The sequence below is a fragment of the Myxine glutinosa genome, chromosome 2, assembly GCF_964187855.1.
Source record: "Myxine glutinosa chromosome 2, kmMyxGlut1.1, whole genome shotgun sequence".
Taxonomy (NCBI): Eukaryota; Metazoa; Chordata; class Myxini; order Myxiniformes; family Myxinidae; genus Myxine; species Myxine glutinosa.
Genome location: NC_136262.1, coordinates 27,110,664 through 27,123,149, shown reverse-complemented (window position 1 = coordinate 27,123,149; position 12,486 = coordinate 27,110,664). Strand labels below are relative to the sequence as shown.

Genomic DNA, 12,486 nt, shown 5'->3' with positions numbered 1-12,486 from the left:
TTATTCTTTGAGGTTCTGAGGGGTAATTATAAAGGGTTATTCTCATAGGTTCTAAGGGGGTAATTATAAAGGGTTATTCTTTGAGGTTCTGAGGGGTCATTATGAAGGGTCATTCTCAGAGGTTCTAAGGGGTAATTATAAAGGGTTAATCTTTGAGGTTCTGAGCGGTGATTATAAAGGGTTATTCTCAGAGGTTCTAAGGGGTAATTATAAAGGGTTATTCTAAGAGGTTCTAAGGGGTAATTATAAATGGTTATTCTCAGAGGTTCTAAGGGGTAATTATAAAGGGTTATTCTAAGAGGTTCTAAGGGGTAATTATAAAGGGTTATTCTAAGAGGTTCAAAGGGGTAATTATAAAGGGTTATTCGAAGAGGTTCTAAGGGGTAATTATAAAGAGTTATTCTTTGAGGATCTGAGGGGTAATTATAAAGGGTTATTCTCAGAGGTTCTAAGGGGTAATTATAAAGGGTTATTCTCAGAGGATCGTCGGGGTAATTATAAAGGGTTATTCTTTGAGGTTCTGAGGGGTAATTATAAAGGGTTATTCTTTGAGGGTCTGAGGTGTAATTATGAAGGGTTATTCTCAGAGGTTCTAAGGGCTAATTATAAAGGGTTATTCTCAGAGGTTCAAAGGGGTGATTATAAAGGGTTATTCTCAGAGGCTCTAAGGGGTAATTATTAAGGGTTATTCTCAGATGTTCTTAGGGATAATTAAAAAGGGTTATTCTCAGAGGTTCTCAGGGCTGATTATAAAGGGTTATTCTCAGAGGTTCTAAGGGATAATTAAAAAGGGTTATTCTCAGAGGTTCTAAGGGGTAATTATAAAGGGTTATTCTCAGAGGTTCTTATGGGTAATTATAAAGGGTTATTCTCAGATGTTCTTAGGGATAATTAAAAAGGGTTATTCTCAGAGGTTCTCAGGGCTGATTATAAAGGGTTATTCTCAGAGGTTCTAAGGGGTAATTATAAAGGGTTATTCTCAGAGGTTCTTATGGGTAATTATAAAGGGTTATTCTCAGATGTTCTTAGGGGTAATTATAAAGGGTTATTCTCAGAGGTTCTAAGGGGTAATTATAAATGGTTATTCTCAGAGGTTCTAAGGGGTAATTATAAAGGGTTATTCTCAGAGGCTCTAAGGGGTAATTATAAAGGGTTATTCTCAGAGGCTCTAAGGGATAATTAAAAAGGGTTATTCTCAGAGGTTCTCAGGGCTGATTATAAAGGGTTATTCTCAGAGGTTCTAAGGGGTGATTATAAAGGGTTATTCTCAGAGGTTCTAAGGGGTAATTATAAAGGGTTAATCTTAGAGTTTCTAAGGGGTAATTATAAAGGGTTTTTCTCAGAGGTTCTAAGGGGTAATTATGAAGGGTTATTCTAAGAGGTTCAAAGGGGTAATTATAAAGGGTTATTCGAAGAGGTTCTAAGGGGTAATTATAAAGGGTTATTCTTTGAGGATCTGAGGGGTAATTATAAAGGGTTATTCTCAGAGGTTCTAAGGGGTAATTATAAAGGGTTATTCTCAGAGGATCGTCGGGGTAATTATAAAGGGTTATTCTTTGAGGTTCTGAGGGGTAATTATAAAGGGTTATTCTTTGAGGGTCTGAGGTGTAATTATGAAGGGTTATTCTCAGAGGTTCTAAGGGCTAATTATAAAGGGTTATTCTCAGAGGTTCTAAGGGGTGATTATAAAGGGTTATTCTCAGAGGCTCTAAGGGGTAATTATAAAGGGTTATTCTCAGAGGTTCTATGGGGTAATTATAAAGGGTTATTCTCAGAGGTTCTAAGGGATAATTAAAAAGGGTTATTCTCAGAGGTTCTCAGGGGTGATTATAAAGGGTTATTCTCAGAGGTTCTAAGGGGTAATTATAAAGGGTTATTCTCAGAGGTTCTTATGGGTAATTATAAAGGGTTATTCTCAGATGTTCTTAGGGGTAATTATAAAGGGTTATTCTCAGAGGTCCTAAGGGGTAATTATAAAGGGTTTTTCTCAGAGGTTCTGAGGGGTAATTATAAAGGGTTATTCTCAGAGGCTCTAAGGGGTAATTATAAAGGGTTATTCTCAGAGGTTCTAAGGGGTAATTATAAAGGGTTATTCTCAGAGGTTCTTATGGGTAATTATAAAGGGTTATTCTCAGAGGTCCTAAGGGGTAATTATAAAGGGTTTTTCTCAGAGGTTCTAAGGGGTAATTATAAAGGGTTATTCTCAGAGGCTCTAAGGGGTAATTATAAAGGGTTATTCTCAGAGGTTCTAAGGGGTAATTATAAAGGGTTATTCTCAGAGGTTCTTATGGGTAATTATAAAGGGTTATTCTCAGATGTTCTTAGGGATAATTAAAAAGGGTTATTCTCAGAGGTTCTCAGGGGTGATTATAAAGGGTTATTCTCAGAGGTTCTAAGGGGTAATTATAAAGGGTTATTCTCAGAGGTTCTTATGGGTAATTATAAAGGGTTATTCTCAGATGTTCTTAGGGGTAATTATAAAGGGTTATTCTCAGAGGTTCTAAGGGGTAATTATAAATGGTTATTCTCAGAGGTTCTAAGGGGTAATTATAAAGGGTTATTCTCAGAGGCTCTAAGGGGTAATTATAAAGGGTTATTCTCAGAGGTTCTAGGGGGTAATTATAAAGGGTTATTCTCAGAGGTTCTAAGGGGTGATTATAAAGGGTTATTCTCAGAGGTTCTAAGGGGTAATTATAAAGGGTTAATCTTAGAGTTTCTAAGGGGTAATTATAAAGGGTTTTTCTCAGAGGTTCTAAGGGGTAATTATGAAGGGTTATTCTCAGAGGTTCGAAGGGGTAATTATAAAGGGTTAATTTAATAGGTTCTAAGGGGTAATTATAAAGGGTTATTCTCAGAGGTTCTAAGGCGTAATTATGAAGGGTTATTCTCAGAGGTTGTAAGGGGTAATTATAAAGGGTTATTCTCAGAGGTTCCTCAGGGGTAATTATAAAGGGTTATTCTCAGAGGTTCTAAGGGGTAATTATAAAGCGTTAATCTCAGAGGTTCTAAGGGGTAATTATAAAGGGTTATTCTCAGAGGTTGTTAGGGGTAATTATAAAGGGTCATTCTCAGAGGTTCCTCAGGGGTAATTATAAAGGGTTATTCTCAGAGGTTCTAAGGGGTAATTATAAAGGGTTATTCTTTGAGGTTCTGAGGGGTAATTATAAAGGGTTATTCTCATAGGTTCTAAGGGGGTAATTATAAAGGGTTATTCTTTGAGGTTCTGAGGGTTCATTATGAAGGGTTATTCTCAGAGGTTCTAAGGGGTAATTATGAAGGGTTATTCTCAGAGGTTCTAAGGGGTAATTATAAAGGGTTATTCTCAGAGGTTCTAAGGGGTCGGCTAATTATAAAGGGTTATTCTCAGAGGTTCTAAGGGGTAATTATAAAGGGTTAGTCTTTGAGGTTCTGAGGGATAATTATAAAGGGTTAATCTTTGAGGTTCTGAGGGGTGATTATAAAGGGTTATTCTCAGAGGTTCTAAGGGGTAATTATAAAGGGTTATTCTAAGAGGTTCTGAGGTGTAATTATAAAGGGTTATTCTTTGATGTTATGAGGGGTGATTATAAAGGGTTATTCTCAGAGGTTCTAAGGGGTAATTATAAAGGGTTATTCTAAGAGGTTCTGAGGTGTAATTATAAAGGGTTAATCTTTGAGGTTCTGAGGGGTGATTATAAAGGGTTATTCTAAGAGGTTCTGAGGTGTAATTATAAAGGGTTATTCTTTGATGTTCTGAGGGGTGATTATAAAGGGTTATTCTCAGAGGTTCTAAGGGGTAATTATAAAGGGTTATTCTCAGAGGTTCTAAGGGGTCGGCTAATTATAAAGGGTTATTTCTCAGAGGTTCTAAGGGGTAATTATAAAGGGTTAGTCTTTGAGGTTCTGAGGGGTCATTATGAAGGGTTAATCTTTGAGGTTCTAAGGGGTCGGCTAATTATAAAGGGTTATTCTCAGAGGTTCTAAGGGGTAATTATAAAGGTTATTCTTTGAGGTTCTGAGGGGTCATTATGAAGGGTTATTCTCAGAGGTTCTAAGGGGTCGGCTAATTATAAAGGGTTATTCTCAGAGGTTCTAAGGGGTAATTATAAAGGTTATTCTCAGAGGTTCTAAGGGGTAATTATAAAGGGTTAATCTTTGAGGTTCTGAGCGGTGATTATAAAGGGTTATTCTCAGAGGTTCTAAGGGGTAATTATAAAGGGTTATTCTAAGAGGTTCTAAGGGGTAATTATAAAGGGTTATTCTCAGAGGTTCTAAGCGGTAATTATATAGGGTTATTCTTTGAGGTTCTGAGGGGTAATTATAAAGGGTTATTCTCATAGGTTCTAAGGGGGTAATTATAAAGGGTTATTCTTTGAGGTTCTGAGGGGTCATTATGAAGGGTCATTCTCAGAGGTTCTAAGGGGTAATTATAAAGGGTTAATCTTTGAGGTTCTGAGCGGTGATTATAAAGGGTTATTCTCAGAGGTTCTAAGGGGTAATTATAAAAGGTTATTCTAAGAGGTTCTAAGGGGTAATTATAAAGGGTTATTCTCAGAGGTTCTAAGGGGTAATTATAAAGGGTTATTCTAAGAGGTTCTAAGGGGTAATTATAAAGGGTTATTCTAAGAGGTTCAAAGGGGTAATTATAAAGGGTTATTCGAAGAGGTTCTAAGGGGTAATTTTAAAGGGTTATTCTTTGAGGATCTGAGGGGTAATTATAAAGGGTTATTCTCAGAGGTTCTAAGGGGTAATTATAAAGGGTTATTCTCAGAGGATCGTCGGGGTAATTATAAAGGGTTATTCTTTGAGGTTCTGAGGGGTAATTATAAAGGGTTATTCTTTGAGGGTCTGAGGTGTAATTATGAAGGGTTATTCTCAGAGGTTCTAAGGGCTAATTATAAAGGGTTATTCTCAGAGGTTCAAAGGGGTGATTATAAAGGGTTATTCTCAGAGGTTCTAAGGGATAATTAAAAAGGGTTATTCTCAGAGGTTCTAAGGGGTAATTATAAAGGGTTATTCTCAGAGGTTATAAGGGGTGATTATAAAGGGTTATTCTCAGAGGCTCCAAGCGGTAATTACAAAGGGTTATTCTCAGAGGTTCTAAGGGGTAATTATAAAGGGTTATTCTCAGAGTTTCTAAGGGGTTGTGGTGCTGTGCACACACAACTCGATCGCCAAGAAGGTAGGCCACCACTCGTTGTACAAACCAAAACACTTTATTCTAGGCTCGCACGTAAGCACTGGGCGGGCTCGACTTTCGAGCCCGCATATATGTCCCGAGGCCACGCCTTACCCTCGGGCGTGGCCGGTCGGCCGAAAGGCGGGGCATGTATTTCAGTTCCACCCTGCGCCTCGTGACGCCTTTGCTCCGGGCGTGGCCCGAGCCGCGCTTCCACGCCCGGTCGCTCGCGCACCCACTTGTGCGCGGAATTATTGCCCGCTGGCATTGTGTCCGCCACACGCGCCCCCCCAGAATTCCCGCGCACCTGAAGGGTGAGCTTGCGGGGAAGCCGGATGACCCGGCCGAAACGCCCTCTGGCGATGCGTGCAGGGCTGGGGGGTGGCGGGACGATGGGGGTGGGGGGTCCCGGGGGTCTGCCCGCAGAGGGGCGGCCTCGACGCGGAGGCAGAGCTGCTTGCGGGGGGTGGTCCAGGTCGAGGTGGGCCATCTTGAGGCGGTCCACGGAGATACGATCTGGAGTACCGCCGATGTCCACAGGAAAGTGCTTGTCCCCGGTCTCCAGCACGCGGAAGGGCCCGTAGTACGGGGGCCGCAGCGGTGCCCGGTGGGTGTCGTGCCGGACAAAAACGTACTCCGCCGTGCGAAGCTCCGGGGCGACGTGTGAGGACCGGCAACCGTGGTGTGCCGTCGGCACCGGGGCGAACCTCTTGGCGGTCTCCTGAAGGGTGGAGCGCTGTTGCCACGCGGACCAAGGTGCCGTGGAGTCGGGGATGAATTCGCCCGGTACCCGCAGTGGTTGTCCGAAGACCAGCTCCGCCAAGGACGCGCGCAGGTCGTCCTTGGGCGCCGTCCTGAGGCCCAGCAGGACCCAGGGGAGCCTGTTGGCCCAACTGCCGTCGCGGAGGCTGGCCCAGAGCGTGGCCTTCATTGAGCGATGGAAGCGCTCGCACAGGCCGTTGGCCTGGGGGTGGTAGGCCGTGGTGGGGTGCACCTTGACGCCGAGCCCTTGCGCCACCGCTCCCCAGAGCTCCGAGGTGAACTGGGGGCCGCGATCGGACGAGATGTCAGAGGGGGCGCCGAACCGGGCAACCCAAGTGGCGATGAAAGCTTGCGCGACATCAGCTGCAGCCATCGCCGCCAAGGACACGGCCTCCGGCCACCGGGTAGTGCGGTCCACCATGGTGAGGAGGTGGGTGAAACCCCGCGAGGGGGGCAGAGGTCCCACCAAGTCGACGTGCACATGGTCGAACCTACGTTCGGGCACCGTAAACGGGGCCAACGGGGCCTGGGTGTGGCGGTGGACTTTCGTGCGCTGGCACGCGAGGCACGTCCTGGCCCAGTCGCGGACGTTCTTCCGGAGGCCATGCCAGACGAACTTCGCCGCGACAAGCTTCTGGGACGCCTTCGTGCCCGGGTGGGACAGGCCGTGGATGGCGTCAAAAACCGGGCGCTGCCAGCCAGCGGGCACGATGGGGCGAGGCCGGCCGAGGGAGACGTCGCACAACAGGGCAGTGCCCGCGACGTCGAACGGCACCTCAGTGATGCGGAGGCCCGTGACGGCGGTCCGCAAGGCCTGTACGTCGGGGTCGGCGGTCTGGTCCGCCGCCATCCGGGCATAGTCGATCCCGAGGTGGACCGCGTGTGCGACGGACCGGGAAAGGCAATCCGCCACCGGGTTGTCCTTACCCGCGATGTGTCGGATGTCCGTCGTTTACTCGGACACGGCAGAGTGGTGACGTTGCTGCCGGGCCGACCATGGCTCGGCGACCTTGGCCATCGCGAAAACAAGGGGCTTGTGATCGACGAATGCCGTGAACTGGCGGCCTTCGAGAAGATGGCGGAAGTGTCGGACCGCCAGGTGGAGTCCGAGCAGCTCACCGTCGAAGGTGCTGTACCGGCGTTCGTGCGGGCAGAGCTGCCGGCTAAAAAACACCAGCGGCTGCCAAGCACCACTCACTCACTGCTCGTGCACCGCGCCCACCGCGTAGTCCAATGCGTCGGTGGTGAGGGCGATTGGTGCATCGGGCGCCGGGTGCGCCAGCATGGTGGCGTTGGTCAAGGCCAGCTTTGCGCCCGCAAACGCCGTGTCCATCTGCTCTGTCCAGGCTATATCACCTTTGCCCGGCTTCCCCCGGAGGGCCTCGTGCAGGGGGCGCAGGAGCTGGGCGACGCGGGGCACGAAGCGGTGATAAAAATTCACCATGCCCAGGAATTCCTGGAACCCCTTGATCATGCGGGGGCGCGGGAAACTCCGGACTGCCTCCACCTTGGCCGGTAAAGGGATGGCCCCGTGCCTGGTGATGCGGTGCCCCAAGAAGTTGATGGCGGTGACGCCGAACCGGTACTTCGCGGGGTTGATTATCAGGCCATGCTGGCCCAGGCGTTCGAAGAGCGTGCGGAGATGGAGCAGGTGCTCCTCCCGGGACGTGCTCGCGACTAGGATGTCGTCCAAGTCGACGTAGATGAAGGACAAGTCGCGCAAGACGCTGTCCATGAGCCGCTGGAACGCCTGGGCCGCATTTTTCAACCCAAAAGGCATCCGCAAGAACTCGAAGAGGCCGAAAGGGGTAATGACGGCCGTCTTCGGTACATCGTCCGGTTTTACGGGGACCTGGTGGTAGCCCCGGATGAGGTCCACCTTGGAGAAAATGGTCATTTTCGCCAACCGGGTGGAAAAGTCCTGAATATGCGGGACTGGGTAGCGGTCGGGGGTGGTGGCATCGTTGAGCCGGGGGTGGTGGCGTCATTGAGCCGGCGGTAGTCACCGCACGGCCGCCATCCGCCACCAGGCTTGGGCACAATGTGCAGAGGAGAGGCCCATGCGCTGTTGGAGTGCCGTACGATGCCCAGCCGCTCCAGTGTGGCGAACTCCGCTTTCGCAACGGCGAGCTTCGTGGGGTTGAGGCGGTGCGCCCGGGCATAGACCGGTGGTCCGACGGTGGGACTATGGTGTTCCACCCCGTGTTTGACGGCCACCGCTGAAAAGGTGGGCCGTGTGAGTGCCGGGAAACTGGCGAGGAGGAGGGTAAACTCGTCCGCTGCCGGAAGCGTACAGACTAACCTCGCCGGGACGGAACCGCTCAGCAAGCCGCTTGGTAAGCCGCTCGGTGAGCCGCTCAGCGAGCTGCTCAACGAGCCGCTCGGTGAACAAGCGAGCGAGCTGAAGGTTTCGGCCTGGACGAGGCGTCGACGCTTAACGTCCACCAACAGCCCATGCGCACAAAGGAAGTCCGCACCGAGCAGGGCCATTGGCACGCTGGCGGTGACGAAAGACCATTGGAAGTGCTGTCCCCCGAAACGCAGCGAGAGGCAACGCTTCCCGAATGTGCGGATGGGAGGTCCGTTGGCAGCGAGCAAGGCGGGGCCCCGGCCCGCGGCTTGCTTGTCGGACGCGGAGGCAGGGAGGACGCTTACCTGCGCTCCAGTGTCGCACAGGAAACGGCGACCAGACAAGGTGTCTGTGATGAACAGGAGGCTGCCGGAATGGCCGATGCTCATGGCCGCAATTGAGCGCCGGCCCGGTCGTTTCCCGACCCGTCGAAAGAACACGGCGGGCGGCACGCCCTAGCCTTGCGGCCGAACCTGGCATGATAATAACACCAGGTTTGCCCGGGTGGTGGCTGCCGGGTCGGTCGTGACGGCGGTGGTGGACGGGGTGTACCAGCGGCCACGAGGGGGCGCGGCGCTGAAGCCTCCGCACCGGGATCCAGTACGGCAGCGCCATACGTCGGCTGCGTGTCGCAGACCGCGAAAAATTTGTCCGCCTCTCCGGCCAGGGCGTGGGGTTCCGTTATGTTCGAACCGGCCAGCGCGAGCCGTACCTGTGCAGGTAGTTGGCGGGGGGGGGGGGGGGGGGAAGCGCGCGGAAAAGGAAATCCGGGCGCTGGTCTCCAAGAAGGGACAACATATAATCCATCCGAACGGACGGTCGTGTGTCACCGAGGGCGGGAAGGTCCAGGAGGCGGTCGGCACAGTCGGCTTCCGTGAGCCCGAAGGTGGCGAGGAGAAGTCGTTTGAGCGCCGCGTACTTGTGGGTGCCCGGCGGGTGTCGAAGGATGGACACGACGCGGGCGGCAGTGCCGGGCCCGAGGGCGGCAGTGCCGGGCCCGAGGGCGGCGACCACGTGAAAGTACATGGTGTCGTCCGCCGTGATGCCCCGGAGCTGGAATTGGGCTTCGGCCTGCACAAACCAAACGTCGGCCTGTGCTTCCCAAGAACTCCGGGAGTTTAACGGCGACAGCGTTGGTAGCCATGGCGCGTTCTGGGGTCAGCTCTGGCTGAACCAGTCGGGGTCACCAGTGTGGTGCTGTGCACACACAACTCGATCGCCAAGAAAGTAGGCCACCACTCGTTGTACAAACCAAAACACTTTATTCTAGGCTCGCACGTAAGCACTGGGCGGGCTCGACTTTCGAGCCCGCATATATGTCCCGAGGCCACGCCTTGCCCTTGGGCGTGGCCGGTCGGCCGAAAGGCGGGGCATGTATTTCAGTTCCACCCTGCGCCTCGTGACGCCTTTGCTCCGGGCGTGGCCCGAGCCGCGTTTCCACGCCCGGTCGCTCGCGCCACCCACTTGTGCGCGGAATTATTGCCCGCTGGCGCTGGCATTGTGTCCGCCACAGGGTAATTATAGAGGGTTATTCTCAGAGGTTCTCAGGGGTGATTATAAAGGGTTATTTTCAGAGGTTCTAAGGGGTAATTATACAGGGTTATTCTCAGAGGTTCTAAGGGGTAATTATAAAGGGTTATTCTCAGAGGTTCTAAGGGGTAATTATAAAGGGTTATTCTCAGAGGTTCTAAGGGGTAATTATAAAGGGTTATTCTCAGAGGTTCTAAGGGGTAATTATAAAGGGTTATTCTCAGAGGTTCTAAGGGGTATTTATAAAGGGTTATTCTCAGAGGTTCTAAGGGGTAATTATAAAGGGTTATTCTCAGAGGTTCTAAGGGGTAATTATAAAGGGTTATTCTCAGAGGTTCTAAGGGGTCGGCTAATTATAAAGGGTTATTCTTGTGGATTCAGTTCGTTTCTAGGTTTTGACTATTTCATATTAAAAATGCCAAACTGAACCGCTTCCTTGGGACGCAGGTGTGATTTTTGACTGGGGATCTTGTCTTTGATTTTACAATATGTAAATATGGTTGGGTTCTGTTTGATCGAGGGATTTCCGGTAACGGGTTAGCCGGAAGAAGGACGAGTGGGTTGTATCCGGTTGCTTTTTGAATAAACAGAATTGACTGGGAATTTGAACGCTTCGGATATCATTTCTTCCACGCAAAACATAATTTTTTGTTGAAGTAACTCCCAATAGCACAAGTGGGTTGTGGGATATGTTGTTGGACTCACCAATGCTGTTCCCGAGTGTTTGAGTGTTTGAAGCTGCCCTTCCGGGAAATGCGGCATCCGACATCCACAGGTTGCGACTCAACTGCTTATTTCCCGAATTTCAGTGTTATTATTGAAGGTATATTTATCTTAATGATATTTTGTTGAGTTTATGATTAGGTCAAACAGTATTGAAGTAGCTACATGATAATTTAAACAAATGCTCTTTGTGTGCACATGTTTTCAATTTTGTTCAGTTTATGGCGGCCATGACGATATCGATCTCTCCTGGTAACGGTCTTACTGATGACGATTTGTCGAATCATGTGAAAATCTACTTTCTATATAATTCTTTATTCGTTATTTATATTCAGTGCTTGCTGTGCAAATAATTTCTGAAAACACTTTGATGACTGAAATTGGATTGAACTGATTTACTCTTTCGAAGAAGAGGAAAACGTACTATCTCGTGACGTCACTGCTGGTCCAAGAGCGAGTATGCATTTATCCAGTTGGTGGTGAGATTGTTGTTGCATTTGCTTTCCGAGCTGTTCAATACGTATTTCCGCTTCCAACATTATACCTGCTTCCCGCTTCCTGTCCTGTTGTGCTGCTGATTGCCTTTAGTTCTGAGGTGGTGTGTTTTTTTTTTCTTCTTTTTACAGCTTTCCTTGGTGCAAAGTCTGGTTACAATGAGAATGGGGTCAAAACACGGACCGATAAATAAATCATTTAATACTAATGTACGGTCATCGGGTTTGATTCACGTCAGCGACGAGCCGAAAAGTGATAGTGTTTGGTGTGGTGGGGGGCTGTTGGGTGGACAAGACTCAAGAGTGTCAAGGGTGCTGGGGGAGACGAGAGTGTCGAGGGTGCTGGGGGAGACGAGAGTGTCGAGGGTGCTGGGGTAGACGAGAGTGTCGAGGGTGCTGGGGGAGACGAGAGTGTCGAGGGTGCTGCTGCTGGGGGAGACTAGAGTGTCGAGGGTGCTGGGGGAGACGAGAGTGTCGAGGGTGCTGGGGGAGACGAGAGTGTCGAGGGTGCTGGGGGAGACGAGAGTGTCGAGGGTGCTGGGGGAGACGAGAGTGTCGAGGGTGCTGGGGGAGACGAGAGTGTCGAGGGTGCTGGGGGAGACGAGAGTGTCGAGGGTGCTGGGGGAGACGAGAGTGTCGAGGGTGCTGGGGGAGACGAGAGTGTCGAGGGTGCTGGGAGAGACGAGAGTGTCGAGGGTGCTGGAGGAGACGAGAGTGTCGAGGGTGCTGGGGGAGACGAGAGTGTCGAGGGTGCTGGGGGAGACGAGAGTGTCGAGGGTGCTGGGGGAGACGAGAGTGTCGAGGGTGCTGGGGGAGACGAGAGTGTCGAGGGTGCTGGGGGAGACGAGACGAGGGTGCTGGGGGAGACGAGAGTGTCGAGGGCGCTGGGGGAGACGAGAGTGTCGAGGGCGCTGGGGGAGACGAGAGTGTCGAGGGTGCTGGGGGAGACGAGAGTGTCGAGGGTGCTGGGGGAGACGAGAGTGTCGAGGGTGCTGGGCGAGACGAGAGTGTCGAGGGTGCTGGGGGAGACGAGAGTGTCGAGGGTGCTGGGGGAGATGAGAGTGTTGAGGTTGCTGGTTGGGGGGGGGGGAGGGGGGGTTCGAGCGTGTTGACTGTTGAGGGTGCTGGGGGAGACGAGAGTGTCGAGGGTGCTGGGGGAGATGAGAGTGTTGAGGTTGCTGGTTGGGGGGGTTCGAGCGTGTTGACTGTTGAGGGTGCTGGGAGAGACGAGAGTGTTGAGGGTGCTGGGAGAGACGAGAGTGTCGAGGGTGCTGGGGGAGATGAGAGTGTTGAGGTTGCTGGTTGGGGGGGGGGGGGGGGGGGGGGTTCGAGGGTGCTGGGGGAGACGAGAGTGTTGAGGGTGCTGGGGGAGACGAGAGTGTCGAGGGTGCTGGTTGGGGCGAGAGTGTTGTGTTGAGGGTGCTGGTGGTGCTGAAGTGTTTTTTGTATCATATTGGAGAGGGACGGTT

The 12,486-nt window shown here is 50.5% G+C and overlaps 1 protein-coding gene across 1 annotated transcript in view; it reads left to right on the top strand.

The window, feature by feature from the left end:
- The first annotated feature begins 10,956 nt into the window (after window positions 1-10,956).
- GOLM2 (golgi membrane protein 2) overlaps window positions 10,957-12,486 on the top strand; it is an 84,718-nt gene continuing 83,188 nt past the window's right edge. Inside the window, exon 1 of the mRNA XM_078773028.1 lies at window positions 10,957-11,118. The gene's annotated coding sequence lies outside the window, so the exon portion shown is untranslated. The remainder of the gene's footprint in view (window positions 11,119-12,486) is intronic.